This window comes from Lepeophtheirus salmonis, chromosome 4 (genome assembly GCF_016086655.4).
Source record: "Lepeophtheirus salmonis chromosome 4, UVic_Lsal_1.4, whole genome shotgun sequence".
NCBI classification, from domain to species: domain Eukaryota; kingdom Metazoa; phylum Arthropoda; class Copepoda; order Siphonostomatoida; family Caligidae; genus Lepeophtheirus; species Lepeophtheirus salmonis.
The window spans coordinates 49667961-49685950 of NC_052134.2; the positions used below are offsets into that span (position 1 = coordinate 49667961).

Below are 17990 nucleotides of genomic sequence, written 5' to 3' on the forward strand. Positions count from 1 at the left end.
TCAAATTCCCTCCTGTCCTTGAAAACGAATGTTTGACTGAGTCCCAGAGTTCGAGCAATTGTTATATCGTCACTCTCGATGCTGATTCAAAGTTTGTCTGTTTGTGTTTGCAAAAGACAGCACGCTATAGTTGTGAAATAGATAGCTATTGTGCACCCAGTTTTTTTATCTTTTTGAATTGGTTTATGAAATATAATTTAGCAATTAATAGAACATCATGACAAAAAAAAATAATAACATAAGACATACATATGATTGTGTAATAAATGACTAATTCCCTTAGGAGACTCTCCCTTCTTTGATCTTATTTTACTTTTTGTATTTCCATAACAGTTTTCCCTGCAAATCGTGAACGATTTTCCTTAAGATCAGCTTTATCAAGAATTTCAAAAAGTAGTAAGGCAACGAGACAATATATTAATATTGTACTTGATAACAATAATTAAATCTCCAACTGGACACACTTATGCTCCACCTTGCCCTCAATTATAGGCCAAAAGGCCTATCAGGTTTTTTCACATGTTCCTCCAACACGTGGGCCCGCTATTAATCCCACGCAGCCCTATTTATGAATTATTATCAATATGGATATATTAAATGGACTCGTATGTTCACTCAGGTTACTTGTTGAGTATTCCTAATAAAGATGATTAGAAGTGTTAACAGCAGTTATGATCCCAAATGATATTAGTACAATTTTAAAAGATGACCAAACAGGTTTTTTTGTTCTTTTTTGTATGTATAGCCATACATATATTTTTCTTAACCTTACAAAATCAATACTAAAATTCACATCATTGTTTATATTTGTGAAAGAAATCTCTTCCTTTGTTCAAATATACTCTCTAGGTCAGTTTAATGTTTTTTTAGTACCCTATTTTTCATTTCCCTCCATTATTCTCATCTTCTAAAGAAGAAGAATAACCCATTGATGGCCCATGGGAAAAGGAGAAGACAAAAAGTATATATTCATCTACTTACATTAGGGTGCGCCTAGTGCCTAAGAAATTCTTAATATTTGACAGAGCACGCCTAACCTTTTTGTGCTAGGGTGTATGAAACTAACGAACATAATTGTGCAAGTTTTGTTTAAATATATAGTTAAACTTACCTGGAGCAGAAAGTTGATAAGTTTTGGAAAGAGTGACTAAAGACTATAGAAATCACAATTTTGGGTTTGTTCTTGTCACTAATTAAACACAATAATTAGAATATATATTTTATATTTTTTTTTTTTTTTTTGTAAACTTACTATTAATTACTCAAAAATTAATGGGAGTTTCACTAAATATGAATGTTTATATATTACTCTAATAAAAAAAGAAACTGTAATTAATGTCACTATTCCTTTAAGATGGAATCTGTGACGTCAGAGATGATGCTCTATATTATTTAAATAAATACTCATAGATCAAATCACGGAGATCCGTCTTGAGGGGGAAAAAGTTTTGTCGAACTTTTGCTGGTCCAAATGTAGCACTTTCTTACCAAAAGTGCAATGTAAGCATCTACATTGAGCACCTCCTTCCCCTCAAAAAAAAAATTGGAAGGTAGACTTTTAAAGCAAAAGTTGGTCAATTCAACAATTTTTTACACTTTTTATTCAATATATTAACTTTCATTCTGAATGATGGCTTCAATACGGGGACAAACAGAAGCCCAGCTGGCATTGATGAATTCAGAGCACAAGTTGTTACACGCCTCTTTGATCACGGCCTTCAGAACATCGATATTCGTTTGATAAGTCTTGTTCGTCTTGCCCTCCGGGACACTCCAAACAGCTAAGTCCAGGGGGTTAACGTCGTGTGAAACGAAGGCCATAAGTTTGATGCCAAGAAGAATGTCATGCTCTCCCTGCAGAAATGCTGCACCTTCTTGGACGTGTGTGCCGAGTACCATCTTGGGTAAAAATATAGTTGTCCTGGGGAACGTGCTCTTCAACCATGGCAAAAAATTGTGCCTGATGACCTAGTAGTAGACATCCGTGTTGACTTTATCGTTGGTATTGAAGAAGTAGAGAGGCACCTTGCTGCCGTTGGAGGCCACGACTTCGTGGGGCATAACCTGAGCTACATGCTTGGTCCTGAAGGCTCTTTCAAACTGAGCTCTTGATTCAGTCAAGAAGGGATCATATATTCTGTTCAGAACAGTGTCCAATTTGAAAATTTTCTTGTCAGAGATCGACGTATGTGCGGAGAAGATCGTACACCCTTTTACCGTTTTGCTTGTTGTTTGGACATTTTTGATTGCACAAAAACAAAACAAGCATCAAATTGTAGGTTTGTTTCAGTTCTTTTGAATGAGGTCAAGTACAAAATTGTACAACGTTTAGATCTGAGGCTAGACGCCCGCGAAGGGGATTATAATTTTTGGCTCTCATCCTGTTTATGCCGGACTTCTGATATGCCTCAATTTGTTCCCCATCGAGCTCTAACCTCAACCCCCAGGACTTTGCAGTTTTAGCTGTATTGGAGTAGAATTTCTACTGCACTTCTCATCCAAATTTGGATCGGTCATAATACTAACATGATACGTCATGGGCATGGCCTTCATCGTCAAGAGCTGTCCAATCAATTCACGGTCTAGTTGAGGCTCTTATTGCATGTGAAGGAGGACATTTTTAATAAAAAAATTGGATAAGTATATTATTTAAACTGATCACACATTGTTTTTGAGTTATCTTTTCTTGATTCTTGAATCACGCATTTTATAACTAAGTCAGGTTCCTGAAAGTTTTGAGTCACATACTCTCTATACCAAAATAATACAAAAAGAAAATTTCAAAATCGAATGAGAATTGAATTTGGAATTAGACGATAACAGTTTCTTTTTCATTTAACTTCATACTTGATTGGCTGCGCTTATACTTAATAAATTTATTCATAAAAGAACTCTAATATAGCGGTTGATTTATAATTTATATCTTAAGTCCGTTTCTATTAAAATAAAAACAGTAGACACATCCAAAAACCTAAAGATGTGATTTTGATAGGGATGGTCATTTTTGTCTTGTTTGCACAAAGTTGAAATAATCCCCTCACCCTAACCTTCGTATCTGTATTAATACAGATAATGCCATTTCTCACTTCTTCTGAACCTATAATGAAGAGCCCATCATATCACAAGAGGAGAAAATTCTAATAATTGTAGAAATATAGTATAAAGTGGGTGCAACTGGGTTGTAGACATTAATGAGAGTAGGTTCATCAATCATGTTTCTATAAGTGGGAGCGTAAACACAGAAAAATGAAGTACGTGAGTCGTTCACAAATATACAAATTATCTTATACATAAATAAGAAGTATATGTGTTTCTTTAAAATGAAGAAAGAACCAAAAACTCTTGAGAAGAGAAAATGAAAATTAGAAATAGACTAACAAAACGAAAAATTAATTAGAAAGTCGTCAATGTGTTTGTTTGTATTATATAAAGAAAAGGGGGGGGAGAGAAAAGTCAAGAGGTGAAACAAATAACGTGATCTTCAATGCTTTGTGAAAGGGAGATCAACAGGAGAGGGAAGGGAGATGACGGCTCATTTGAAATGCAAAATGCTAAAACCATTAAAAATAAAGAGTTTACAATGTACAATATTGTAGGTACAGTAAAACCTTAGCATAATAGTTCTTATAGACACAGAGTGGTCCATTAAAATCAGAACATTTTAGATTTTCAACATAAACAAGATATATAATTTATTAGTTGTGTATAGAATTTCAAAAAAAAATTATTACTATAAATAAATACACTGAGCTCTTTTAATCATTAATGCAGCCACCTTTAGCGGCAATGATGGCTTCCCAGGCGAAGACAGAAAGCCAGTCACCAGTTGCAGATATAGTCCTCTGGCATGGCATCACAGTGCTGGCTGTCAGTGGCTTTGAGGCATCGGTGTTTGTAAGTCTGCAGGCCTTCCTCTCGACATGCACGCAAGAGTTGGAGCTAAAGGGGGGTTGGTATCAGGATCATAGGAGGTCAGAAGTATCAAAAAAAGAGTAAAAAAGAACTCTCACAGGTCTCCTTCCACACATTTTTTTTATCGGTCTCTGGGCAGTCTTGTTTGAAACTCAGTGATCTCGTGTACAGACCCTCATTGACTTGAGGGAATTGGCAAAGACTGTTTCTTTCCCTCCTCCGGATCCAATTTGGTCTTTTTGACAGAGCGCGTCTTCCTATACAACGTTTTGGACTTGCAAATGGCATAGACGGCTGTTCTGGAGACACACAACAGCTTGGAGTGCGAATGGAAATTCGTCGATCATGTTCAAGTGTAATTATATCAACTTGTACATAAGCGAGGGAGCTCAGTCTTCTTTTATGTTTTGTAACTAGTTGTCTATACTTTAATGTATCAAAATATGAATTAATTCCAATCACTCAACCTTCATTAATTATTGAATTAGTAAGTCTTCAGATTTATATGAACCACCTGTGACAACGTGAATTCTGTGGAACAATTTGTGTTGGCATAATTAATATGATATGAGCTGGTTTTGAGATATCATGACTTTATAAGTTCAAGTTGTTCCGGTTCTTGAACCGCTAGGACTGGAACCAGCAAAGTCGAACCGAAACTGCAACAGCTGGATAGTCAATCTACCTCACTAGGGCTCCACGATTTTTACAATGAACAAAATTATTGAACAAATAATTTGCGTTAAATTTTGTGTTGCGAACATAATTACATGTGCTGATGTTTTGAACATGTTAAAAAAAAAGCATTTGGTGAATCAGTTTTATTGAAACCCTGTGAATATGAGTAGTAAAAAACGTTTCAGGAGGGCCAAGAGAACTTATACATGCCCCGTTTTCTTTGATATCTGCTGTCTGGTCCGTCATGAATTCATTCCAAAGAGACCAGCGGTCAATAAGGAGTACAATTTCGGCGTATTAAGGCGTTTGCGTAAGAAAATCCGTCAAAAGCAGACAGAATTATGGAAGAACAACTCCTGGATTTTACACGACGATAACATGCCATAGCACAGAGCCACGATTGTGAGCTAATTCAAAGGCAAAAACGCAATAAATACCAACGATCCACGACCATGTTCACCTGATTTAGCTCTATATGATTTTTTTTTGTCAGCCAAACTAAAATAGCTATCCCCATCAAACCCGTTTTGAGTCTTTTGAATCCATAAAATAAAATTAGTGGAAGGAGCTAAAGGTCGTTCCTAAAAGTGCCGATCTTCGAAAAATGGATAAATTAGATGGCAACTGTGTATTGCATCTAATGGGGATTACATTGAAGGACACAAAATAAATTTAAATAATTAAAGTGTCAAATTTGTGTTTGATTTAATAATTCCCGGTAATTTTTTGACAGAATGAATATAAAGGATATATTTAATACGTTAAAGTTAAAGTATATTATTTTTTTTCATTTATTTCTTCAACATTACGTCACATTCCATTAGGTTATTATTCAATTCGGGACGTCCAAAAAATTACCAAAATTTTTAATACCTTTGCAAAATCGTCAATTACTTATTATTGAATCAACTAAACATCCAGAGCTATAAAAAAAGAGATATGTTGTTAATTGAATTTAACAGTTTTTTGATTGCAATTATTAAATGCATTTAAACCCCCCTTGGTTATGCAAGGGTGTATGATTTTCCTATTTTTATTTGCAATAAATTCGTTGAATAGAGAGGCTTCCCTATTGATGTACTCTTTAACAATATAATATTTTAAACCTTTAACAATAATTTGCCCTTTCTTATGTATATAATATATACATGAATTGTTTGATTTGCGAGGTTTCCCTTTTCACAATACACTCTTAGCATATTCCTTAGTTTTCGAACATTAAAAACATCAATACACACTATTGCAAATATCAATAACAATAATACAAAAAAAAAGAAAAACAAATTGCAAATTTCTCAATAACGTCGGCATTTAGAGTATTGTAATCGGTTTTTATGCATTTATGTTTGTTTGAATAAAAAGCATTGTCTCTCTTTATTTATCTTTTCATTGAATGAGACTTTTTTTTTATTCAATCAAACTTGGATTTGAACGAGCAGTTATATCAATAACAAACACATGAGATTTTATTAATTTTAAAGATCAATTAGGTTTGTATAACTAATAGCATACATTGCCAACATTTCCAAATGTTTTCGCAGTAATAAATTAAATGGTCACTCGGTAGAGTGCGAAACTCACATAAAAATCATTATCCGTAAAAATTAACAACATATGAAACTAATTTGTCTGATGTATAGAGATCGGATTTGTAAAAGAGCATGAGTATAAGGCAGGAGTAAGCATATGATAATACTCAATTAAGACTTTTGTTAATATCAGCTGCCTTTTATATAATTTTGTAGAAAGAAAATGAATTAACCCTAAAAAGAAGAGACCCTTCTATATTTAAAATAAGACTATTGTCGTTATATTTAAATTCATATAAATTAATTTTGCTATGCATTTTTAAAACAATTTACAGCAAAGAACTTATTAAAAAATAAAAAAGAGCGCATGCAACAACTCTTTTTCTTTTTTTAATCGATATTCTTTGTTTTTTCTTTACACAGATCCCTTCTTTAGTGCATCACAAATGAAGAAAAGTATTAATGAAAATGTAGCTAATACGTACAATAACTCAGTATTATAAGTTCTAGTCACACAAGATTGCCTGAATGTATATTATAATAATTTACCGAGTGCTCAGTATATAGTGCTTCCTTATGTATATCATAAACATATTTTTAATATAAGAAATAATAATGTAGTCGTATTAATGAAACATTGAAGGCGTGTGTATGTTTAACAAGAGCACTGTTTCTGTTTCCTAAGATTTGAATTTAATATAAACGCTGGTTTATTAAAATGAATTTTGTTTGTTTTTATTGGTCAGATCTCTAAAGACTACAGTCATCCCAAAATAAAATTTATTTTTTGTCTAAAACTCTTATTATTATACATATTCTTTGGTTCTAAAGGACAGAACATGTTATATGAATGGATACAAGTATTGAGTAGTTACGTGAGAGTGTGCTCATGAAAAAAGGACATTAACAGTAACGATTCCTCGGGGGAGTTATCTTCTATATTATAATAGCCAAATTAGTCTTTTAGCCATCCCCTAATTACTCCTGACGTTTTTCGCTCGATGTGAGCTATATCTCACGATTAACACATTTCATTTAAAAAAACTGAAAGTATACTTAAATCTTTAAGTGTACACTTAAAAAAGGTTCATTTACTGTTTTGTGTTTGGTGAAGCCAGTTGTGTGTTACAGTGTTTCCAAATGCAAGGAAACTCTCAGAACTTTTTGTTTCCCGAGCATGATAGAAATATCAACACTTATTGCAAATATCTCTTTTTTACAAAGTGTCAATATATCTCAAATTTCTACACAATGACGGAGTTTTGAGTTGCAATAAAATTATATATACCCTCTATGTACAGGGTGCACGAGCTATCTGTGCTACTGCAGTTTCTATATGAGGTCGAGAGTGTGAGCAGCCCTTCGTCACTTGTCCCCTTCGCAAATCCTAGAATTAAACTTTAATCCAACTGATCAGTTCGTCTTTGGTAATGCAGGAGGTTTGGTTGGTTTGTCATTTAATCTCACCCACACAAATAGCCCATCAGAGTTATATTCCAGGAGTTTGGAGGCCAAAAGTTCGGTGAGTTGAAGTCGTCAAAATCATCTTGGAGCCGTAGTGAGTTTTTTTCAAGGTGTGGCAGGGAGCTGAGTCCTGCACCCACATGTAAGGCCTCCCATTGACAACCATGTCGATCAAGGGCTTCACCTTGGTATCTAGCAGGTCCAGCTAGGGCTCAGGGTTGCCCCTGAGGCCATGGGAAACACATGAGGAGGCATGACGTTGCCTTCTGAGCTAACCACCTCAAACAGGCTGAAAAACTTCAACTACATGACGACGGCGCATTCTTGGGGAAGAGGGCAAACCACCTGTTGCTCTGGTTTTTGACTTTCTGGTCCTGATAATAGTTTTGTTGAGCTCCAAGGAGAGATCTAGCTTTTTCCAAGTAATTAAGATGACGAATTCGTCAACTGATTTCCTTTTTTTCCAACTGGTCCAAGAATGAACAAGCTACCTAACAAAGAAAAATTCAGCTACCTATGTAGTTACGTTTGTCCAAAAGAGCGCACCAATGTGGTGGGATATATTCCTTGCGCACCCTCCTCTATATAAGAAGTAAACAAATATATGAGGAATTTGTCTTTTTTTTTCTTCTTTTTTTCAAGATTGTTTATATGTTGACACACCACATTTCTTACAGAAGCCCTAATAAGTAATTTATTTTACATCTTTTTTTTTTTTTTAATGAAAAATTGTAGTAATTAAAGGTTGTTGATGTTGAAGATACCCATTACATTTTTTCAATTACTTTAACTATTTCAAGGAAAAACATTTTCATTGTGCGGTTTTGTTTCATTTGGAGCCTGTATGCTACATACTAATGTACATAATATACCAAAATAAAAAAAGGTGTCATTTAGAATTCCCCCATCAAGTTGATAAGCTTTTACATATTTACATTAGCGTAGCTCTTATTCTGTACTAAAACCATTCACCAATATTTTTATTATAATTATTCTACCCTTTCAATCAGTTCTAGGCAATCCTCAAATTGTACTCCTCTGTCAAAAAATGCAACATTTTACATGCAACATTCAGTAAGGGTCCGTGGCTCTTATCCTTTTGCCTAAAGTTGTAAATTTCCCCACATTTACTGTCGTTTTAGTATTTATAGCGACGATGTGAAGACTCTAAAATTAGAATCCTCTTCGGGGCCATTATGCCTCAGTTCTAAAAGTCTGTCAATTTTGCACTTGGCACCATTCAAAAGAATTTACACAAAGCTATCATTTGATGTTTGTTTTCTTTTTGTGCAATCAAAAATGTCCAAGCAACAAGCAAAACGGCAAAAGGTCTGCGATCTTCTTCGCAAACTACTCGATCTCCAACAAGAAGATCTTCACAGTGGACGTTCCTCTAAACAGAAGAAATGATTGATTTTTATCTGAATTAAGAGGTCAGATCGAGGGAACCTTCAGGACCCAATATACAGCTCAGGTCATGGGCCTCGGAGTTGTGGCATCCGACGGCAGCAAGATTCCTTCCTACTTCTACAAGACCAATGAGAACGTCAACGCAGGCCTCTATTACTAGGTCCTCAGTACCATGTCTTGTCATGGCTGAAGAGCAAGTTCTCCAGGACAACTATGGGTTTACCCAAGACGGCACACACGTCCAAGAAGGTGTAGCATTTCTGCCTTTTAGCAGGGAGACTTCTGTACTTTATCAATGACAGCTGTGATTCTGTCCGTCTCCGTATTGAAGCCATCATTCAGAATGGATGAGGACATATGGAATAAAAAGTGTAGAAAATTGTTGAATTTACCAACCATGACTTCTAAAGTTTGCTATAAAAAAGGCACAAAATAAAAATATGGAGAAAGGAAAACTACTTTTAAAATTTTCTAATTGTTGAGTTCTCACCCTAAATGAAACGTATAATGAATTCAAATTTATTCACTACACAGAAAATAAATATGCCCCAAATAAGGATTAGTTTTGTAGACAAAGTACTTTGTAATTTAGATGTAGTAAAAAACGTGTGCATAGGTTGTCATCTTATCAATATTCATTTAAGCAAGTATTTGTTTGGGTGATATTCTTTTCAGAGCCTTCTCATTTCAGCGACATTTTCATATAGTAAACCAAGAGTCGCAATAGACTATAGGGACTGTCTATATTTTATTTTGTCCTTTAAGATTGCTGTATATTTATTTATTCAATGAATTTAACAGAGCGCTAAATGATCACCCAAAAAGATCTGTCCCAACTCCCTTGAACCCATCCCCTAAAAACAAAAAAATACATATAGTTTTGAAATATGTCAAAAATGGCTCAGGAATCAAAGGTGTACTACTGTCTTAACATTTGACAACGAAAATGATCGTTGAATCCACATCCTTTTTTATGATCCTACTCCAAGAGTCCACAACCATCGAATAGTTTAAATTTCATCCGCCCAAATAAGTTTTGTAAATTCATCACTTCCGGAGAAATTTGCAGGGTTGCAACAAAATCATATGAGAGCCTCAGTTGTTCCAGCTAGATTTCTTCCATTTCATTTTAAACACCACTCTGGTGAGGGATCACTTTTAATAATGAAGTCTTGTATTATTTACATCTACTTGAAAAAATGTTCCTCAAACTTGCTCGAATTTTGTTGGCATTGAGAAAATTTTAAATCTCCTTTGCTCTTTCCGACTTTCTCACCTTGATCTGTTCAAAGATGGCTTATTATTCTCCTCTGTGATTTTGCACCAATGTCATTCCGAAAATGTGTTCCACTAGATAAGATGACCCCTTTATTTCAACTATGCATTTTGTCTACTAGTATCACTAATAGTAAATATTAAATAAGCTAATTTATATCTAAAATAATTGAATATATATTGTAATTTTATGTTGTTAGAAGAAAAAAATGGTGTTATCGAAATTTTTTCACACATTAAGAAGCTGGGACAAGCACTAAATATTATTTAAAGTCAAAAATATTTGTCATAAGGAAGTTTTATTATGAAGTGAAGAAAATTTGGAGGATTAGACAAGTCAAAGTAAAACTTTTAAGGTCCACTCTAATCTACGTATCTTGTATTTGTCAAAATATACATTGCAGAGATAAGAAGTCATTTCGACTTTCCCATGTTTAAAAAAAGGTGAAAGGTTTTGATCTCTCCTACCTAATATATTTATAGCTGTAAGCAAATTAATGCAAATGTACCAACGGATATTAAAAAAATGAAACGTATATCAACATACTTTGAAGCTTCTTTGCTTTTTATATAAAGGTTAGAGAAGGGCTAGTTGGCGTACTTTTCTATCTTTTAGCATAATTTAATAACAATATGTATCTTTTGCAGATATGGATATGAAGCAAAAAATGGGTGCCCTGCATTTCTTAACTGTATAACACATGGGTTGAAAAGCCCTAGACTTAACTAAGAAAAAAAGGTTGTTATGAATTTTCGTTCAAAATTATATTTTTTTAAATTATTATTATTTTATCGAGCAGAACCCCAAAACATTTATCGAGCCATTGTATAGCTTGACAGTATTTTTTCCATCAACAAACAGTGTAAAATTAAAACAAAATATTGCTTGTGTTCCATTGTTTTGGAAATGACAAAAGAAAACATAAGAAGATTTTTTTTTTTTCGCGTAGAACGCTAAAAATGGGATTTTAACGTTCCGTTTAACCAATTCTCGCAGTATTTACTCTTAAAATTGAAATCAACTGCAGGATCTGTGTTTCTACTCATGGAAAAAAATTAAGTGTACTTCAAGGATGGCTTCAGACCTTCTTTTGAATTTTTCTTTAAAATTAACAGTTACAAATAATCCAGCAACTACAATTCATAGTTCCTTTCTGTTTTGTTGTTTACCTTTCAAGGCTTTTTTAACATGTTTTGTGTACATTTGGGAAAAACAACATACCTTTGAAGTATGGCCAAAGTCTAATGAATATTCCTAAGATAAGAACTTAATATCATTCGCATATTTTTATATATATGCAAAAAAACATCTGGCCCAAACAATGGTCCTGAGGGTCGTGACGTCCGATGCCTCCCTTCTTTTTTAAGACTTGGAAGAAAATCGGCCAGAAGGCCTTCTACAAGGTGCTGAGGTTCACCATACTGCCATGGCTAAAGGCCATCTACTCAGAGGACAACTATGTGTGGAAATGCCAGAAGTTCTGCGCCTACAACCTAGCTGATTTTTGGAACAAGGACATGTAGCCATCATCTTCGCCGGATTTGAACCCGTTGAACTTTGTTGGTCGGGGCAATTTGAAGAGGGAGACTAACCAGACATATCATCCGAACATGGACTCCCTGAAGGCTACCATTGCGAAGAAGTGGAACAACTTGTCCGATAAGTTCATCCTCAACTCCTTCAAAGCTTTCCACTGCCGTGTGGAGGCTGAGATTGCTGCTGGGGGCAGCCATATTGAGTGATGGTGTTCACAAAGACGATGTCCCAAAGTTTTGTTATAAGAATTTCGTGATTATTTATCGAAAAATAAAATTATTGACAATTTTCTGAAATCAGTCATTCAGTCCATGTTTTGCTTCCGTATACATCACCCTAACTATTTGGCCTTACATATAACTTGTAAATCCGTTTTATTTTTTCTACTTTCTGAATTGAACTCTAAAAACTGCTGAACGCTATCAAAAAAATACTAAAGGGAATACTGAACGGAACACAAAAAAGTGGAACTCCTACAAGCCAGTTGATTAGTAATATTATAAAATAATAGTAAATTGTTAGTATAGTTGGAACAGAATTTAATTTAACCAAATATATATTACTTGACAGAAAAAGTTAGTTTACCACACAAAATCCGTTCTGGTTCAATATCTAAAAGCTAAGTTATCAATAAATATTAACTAGGTTGTGCACGGTTCAGGTTCAGCAGTTCTATCAGGCCCCGACCCGGTTCTTTCATTTCAACGGTTTCGGTCTCAGTTCAGATTTTTCGGAGTCGGTTCCGGTCTTTGGTCTCGGTTCTTTTTATAAATGCTCGCTTTGGTACCAGGCATTTAAAAGAAGGGGTGTCACTAAAAAAAATTTGGGCCCAGGAAATTATATTAGACACAAGCAAGACTTTAGTTACCTCATACGTAGTGCCTCAAGTTCCAGAAGGGCCCCCAAAAAACTAAAGTTGCCCAAGACAATAGTTCTCAAAGTGAGACCCGTGAAGGGAGGCTCTGAAGGGGGGGGGCAGGAAGACGAAGAATTGAGGATTACTTTTAGTGTACACATACCCCACTATACATGTCTCTGGAGGGGACCTTTGCATAGTAAAGTTTGGGAAACCCTGGCATAGGAAATATTATAATCATTATATTCTTTCATATCCATAAGAAACTCTTAGCTATGGGGAACTAAGGATCAACTGTATCACATTGACGACGTAAAAAAATCATTGGTAAACGCTGCAATTCAACAATAAAAACTTCGAAAATGGACTTATTTATAAGAGCTAATTGATTCCTTATAAATATATTATATATTGTATGTAGGGACAAGAGCACAAGAACGGAGACTGATAAGCAATATATTGCGTTTTTGCTTGACTCAATTTGATTTTAAGTGGAGGGTTTGCCCTCTGCCGAGTGCCCATTCTAGTTAAAAATGTATTCAGCGTATTTAATTCATTAATTATTAAATATGATGTTCATTATTTCAATGCGATAATAGACTTACTAATTATATGTACAAAAGATTAAGGAGTTTGCATCGAATTTTGTTTAAAAAAATGTAATTAAGTGCTCCAAAACACTTGAAATGTAGACAGTGACATAGGGTGAAACTGTTCTGAGTCAAAAATATATATATTTGATAGTGATATAAGCTCTTTCTACATAGCTGGGAAGATACTAACGTATAACTGGAGGCCGTTGCAAGTCAACAACAGACGAAAACGTTACAACAGTGAACGGAATTGTTTTTGAAAACCGTCGAATCACTTTTAGAGAAGATTGACATATCGGGGGGCTTTTGTTTTCGAACGTTTAGGGCATGACATGAGTGTCAGCGAAGTTTGTTCCAAAGCTGCTTAATTTTTACCAAAAGAATCGTAGCATTGTTGGCCAAAAACAACACCACAATCATGCACCATATTCACTTGATTTGGCAAATGTGACTTTTTCTTGTTACCAAAACTGCATCTCTGGAAGAGCTCAAGGCTATACCAAAAAGGGTTTATGATAAGTGATTCGAGGATTAGAAAAAACGTTGACCCAAGTGTATCTGAGGGGGATTAACTTGAAGGTGTCAACATAAATATAGATGTATTAATTAAAATACTAAGTCACCTTACTTTTGAACACACCTTGAATGTGCCTGCAGATGATGGACATTTTGAATATTTAAAGTGATTTTTTTTGGTATAATTTTTTCAGTGTTCAGAAAATTCAGTTTTTTCAGTAATTACTTACAGAACTTATTTAGCTTATATACTGGAGTTTTTTGCTTATAGCCCTGTAGAGGAGGGGTGCATTGTTTTGAAAATGCAATATTGATTTTCTTATCAATATATAAAAACAATTTCACACTCTTTAGAATTTCCTTTTAATTGTAATTACAATTTTAATGTAACTTTATGAGATTTTATCAGAGCATTTGGGAACACAAACGATTCAATGTGAAGGATACTTATGGTAAAAATATATTTAAGTATATATTTTTATCAACTAATGTGATAACTCTATTACTGATAGTGATATATAGGAAATATTAATGTATAAAGAATAAGAAAAGTCACAAAAGAAAGGCAGAAATGAAGAATGATACCTATTATAATTACTTTTTAATGAATGAAATAATATACATATCTTCGTATGATTATATGTATGTAAATGATGTCATTTATAAATATTCGTAATGGTCCTGTTGATATTTTAGTTTAGAACTATGAGTATACCGGGTGGTCCATTGAAATGTGAACACTTACTCATTCATTAATTAATAAAGGTTGAGTTATTGAAATTAATTCATACTTTGGTACATTAAATCATAAACAATTATTCAGAAAATAGAACCAATATAAGCTCTATAGCTTATTCGTATATACATCTCGAGACAGTGATACTTTACCTTGATCGACTAATTCCCATTATCGCACTCCAAGTAGTTGGGGGGTCTATAGGACCACCGTTACGCCGTTATCAAGTCCGAAACATTGGATAGGAAGAAGGACTCTGTCAAAAAGGCTAAACTGGATCCGGAAGAGTTAAAGAAAACAGCCCAGGACAATCCCTTCAAGTCCATCAGAGACTATGCAAGAAATCTCGGAGTTTCACACTATACTGTACCGAGAGCTATTTAAAAAAATGGGTAGAAAGGTCCTTGTGAGGGTGGAGAGGCCACTTTTGGCACCAACAATGAAAGAAACCCATAACCTCTGCTGCCAGACTCTTTTGAATGAGTCTTTTGAGTTCTTTTGAACTCTTTTTGACACTTTTTCCCCCAACCCCTACAGGTTTGATGCCAAGCACCTTGACTATAGCTTTTGGGTGAATGTTGAAAGGAAGGCCTGCAGTATACATCGCCCATACACCAAGGCCCTCAAATCCACTGCTAGCCAGTACTTGGACGCCATGCCAGAGGACTACATCCTCACCGGTTGCCAGCCCTTCGGCTGCCGTGTAGAAGCCATAATTGCCGTTAAGAGCGTGTATTTTAATGATTAAGATTGGACAGACAGACATCTATATATTGTATTAATTTTGTTAAAATTTTATTTTGTATTAATACATTATATCTTGTCAAAGTTTGAAATTCAAAGTGGTCAGATCCTAATGGACCACTCGGTGCTTATATAATAATATTCCTTGGTTCAATCATATGTTCAACTATATCCTTCACATTTGGGGATTGAAACATTAGCCTTTTATTCATTTTTCTTAATTAAAAGCAATAAAGCCATCATAACAAATAAATAAATACATAATTACATAAACCAACCTATTTTCCCATAATAACCAACCTTTAATTCGTAAAGAATTACGTATAAACTAATTTCTTTTCTTTTATATATGGTCGTTATTCTAAACATTTTATTGCTTAGATTATATTAAATTTTATTAATATCATTTATATTTCAAAAAAGGGATTCAAAAGACAGGGGGAGAAATGAGTGTAAACACAAACACACAAAGAAAAATTATCTCTACAAAGTTATGTTGGGGTATAAATAGCAAATAAAGAAAAAGAGATAAAAAAAGTTTATATGCTGTTATTTGCATTTTTTTATGAGGAGACGTGAAAGCATCATTGGAATTCAATCTCTGTTTCGTGACTACATATTACATTGCCGGAAAATGGATTTGTTTTTCTTTTAAAAGTTGTTTTTATTAGTGAGATGCGGAACGGAAGTACATGATATTGCCCAGAGTTATTAGTCACCGGAGTTTAGACAAACTATGCATAATAATATAGAACACAACTCCCCAATAAATCCTCAGTCATAAATTTCGTCTTTATCATATGATAAGCCAGGGAGTACTTTAGTCACTAGAGCGCTACCTGGGTGAACTAAAGCTACACACGCTCGTTGATCTAAACGCCTACAAGATTTTATTCATAGTGTTCTTATAGATATTTATACATATATACTAACTTATTTGTTTAATATCATGTATACGCTTGATCATACATGAAAAATGCATGCGAGATTACAATAATATCTAGTGATGTAAATCGTTTGTATAATGTGGGTAATTTACAAAATTCCAATTTACGGATTGAAAAAAAAAAACTTACATGCACGGAAGTCTAGCAGTGTTTTTTAGGATTCCTATTAAAATACTGGATTTTTATTCCTTAAATACGAAAAATCAATTTGAAATTACTTATATTTATTGTAGATAAGTTTGTTTGTTTTTTACTGAGTTTAATTTTTTTTTTGTTTTATTGCACTATTTGCTGGAAAATGAGTCATCTCAATACAGCTTTCGATATTACTAATAAACTGTAATGGGTCAAATTAAAGGTATAATGGACGGTAGTAAATTTATTTATCTAGTATTTTGTACAGTTTTAGCTAATCTGTAAATACAAAATACATAAATTTGAATCCTACAAAAATGTATTTTGTCTTATAAAAATAGATCGTCTCTTTAAGCTTTTTCTAAAAAGCTTCAGGATCCTCTGGAAAATCAATAAATGATTTATACTATTTTCAAATTGGCAAGGGGCATGTCTGCATGGCTTTCAACAACTTTCCCATCCTTAATATACTTTTTGATGCTGTAAGCAGTCCGAATTGAGATGTCAAGGTACTCTGCAGCCTTCATGATGCTTACACTGTCACGGAGGAGACCGCCCAACCGTTTCCTTCTTTGTTGTACCTCCGACACTTAGAGACGTGGGACAAAACCAAAACTTCTTTATTATTATGGTTGCGTAATAAAACCTCGTATTTGAAAATAATAGGGATCAAATTGTAGTTAAGTAATGGTGTAAGTTTTGGGTCGACACTCTGTATATATTTTCTTTTGCTAAAGTATCGACTCCAGTAACTTTTAATGACTCGACTCAATCTAATTAAGTCGATATTTTTTTTTTTTTTTTCAAATATAAAAACAGTAAGACAAAACTATATTCCTTTGAAATTGTCAATAAAAGTATTGTAGATATGTTTACTAAAGCATTTGGCATTATTAATAATTCCTAACCATGAAAGTATGATACGTTTTCTTTTGAATATAAATTGCCACTAAACTGTCAATAAGAGATTGAGATTTTTCTACAAATCACTCTATAATTTATGTATTTGTATAGAGCTTTTTCTATAATTACACAAACTATGATTTGTTCTAAGTAAAAAGCATACAAACAGAAAAACTCGATAATTCTAAATTAAGTAATGCATAATCAAGGGATAATTATATTGGTTTTCATTTGTTGATTTGTGAGGCTTTCTAATAATAAAAAAACCAATACTAGAATATTAATCCATTATGCAAAATTGAGTAATTGAATGTTTATCAAGTTTTTGATTTACTTAGTCTCACCAAAAAGTACTTTAGAAAAGGAGATCGCACCTTAATAGTGAGTATACAAAGTCAGGCCTCTATTTTAAACAGGGAGAGGGTGAATAAGTTTAGAAGATGATGATTAATGCTGAAATACTATATAATTCATGTAAACATATTTTAAAAGATAAAATAATAAATTATTTTGCCCGAATTGCAATGATTAATTAATAATTGATTTTTTCTTTAAATATGAGGATGCTTCAACAGTTGACTCGAACCACTGCTAAAACAGTTGTGACAAAAATCATGACTACCGACCAATATATAAATTAATTAAAAATAGAAAAATGGTTGAGAATGAAGAGAAGGAGTCAACCAATCAATGATTAAGACTCAATGGATCATGTGAATAAATCAATTGTTCGGATCAAATGTTTGGGAGCTTGT

At 33.7% G+C, this 17990-nt stretch overlaps 1 protein-coding gene across 2 annotated transcripts in view; it reads left to right on the forward strand.

Moving 5' to 3' along the window:
• LOC121116129 (uncoordinated protein 58) overlaps positions 1–17990 on the forward strand; it is a 194543-nt gene that overhangs the window by 154632 nt on the left and 21921 nt on the right. The window lies entirely within an intron of this gene.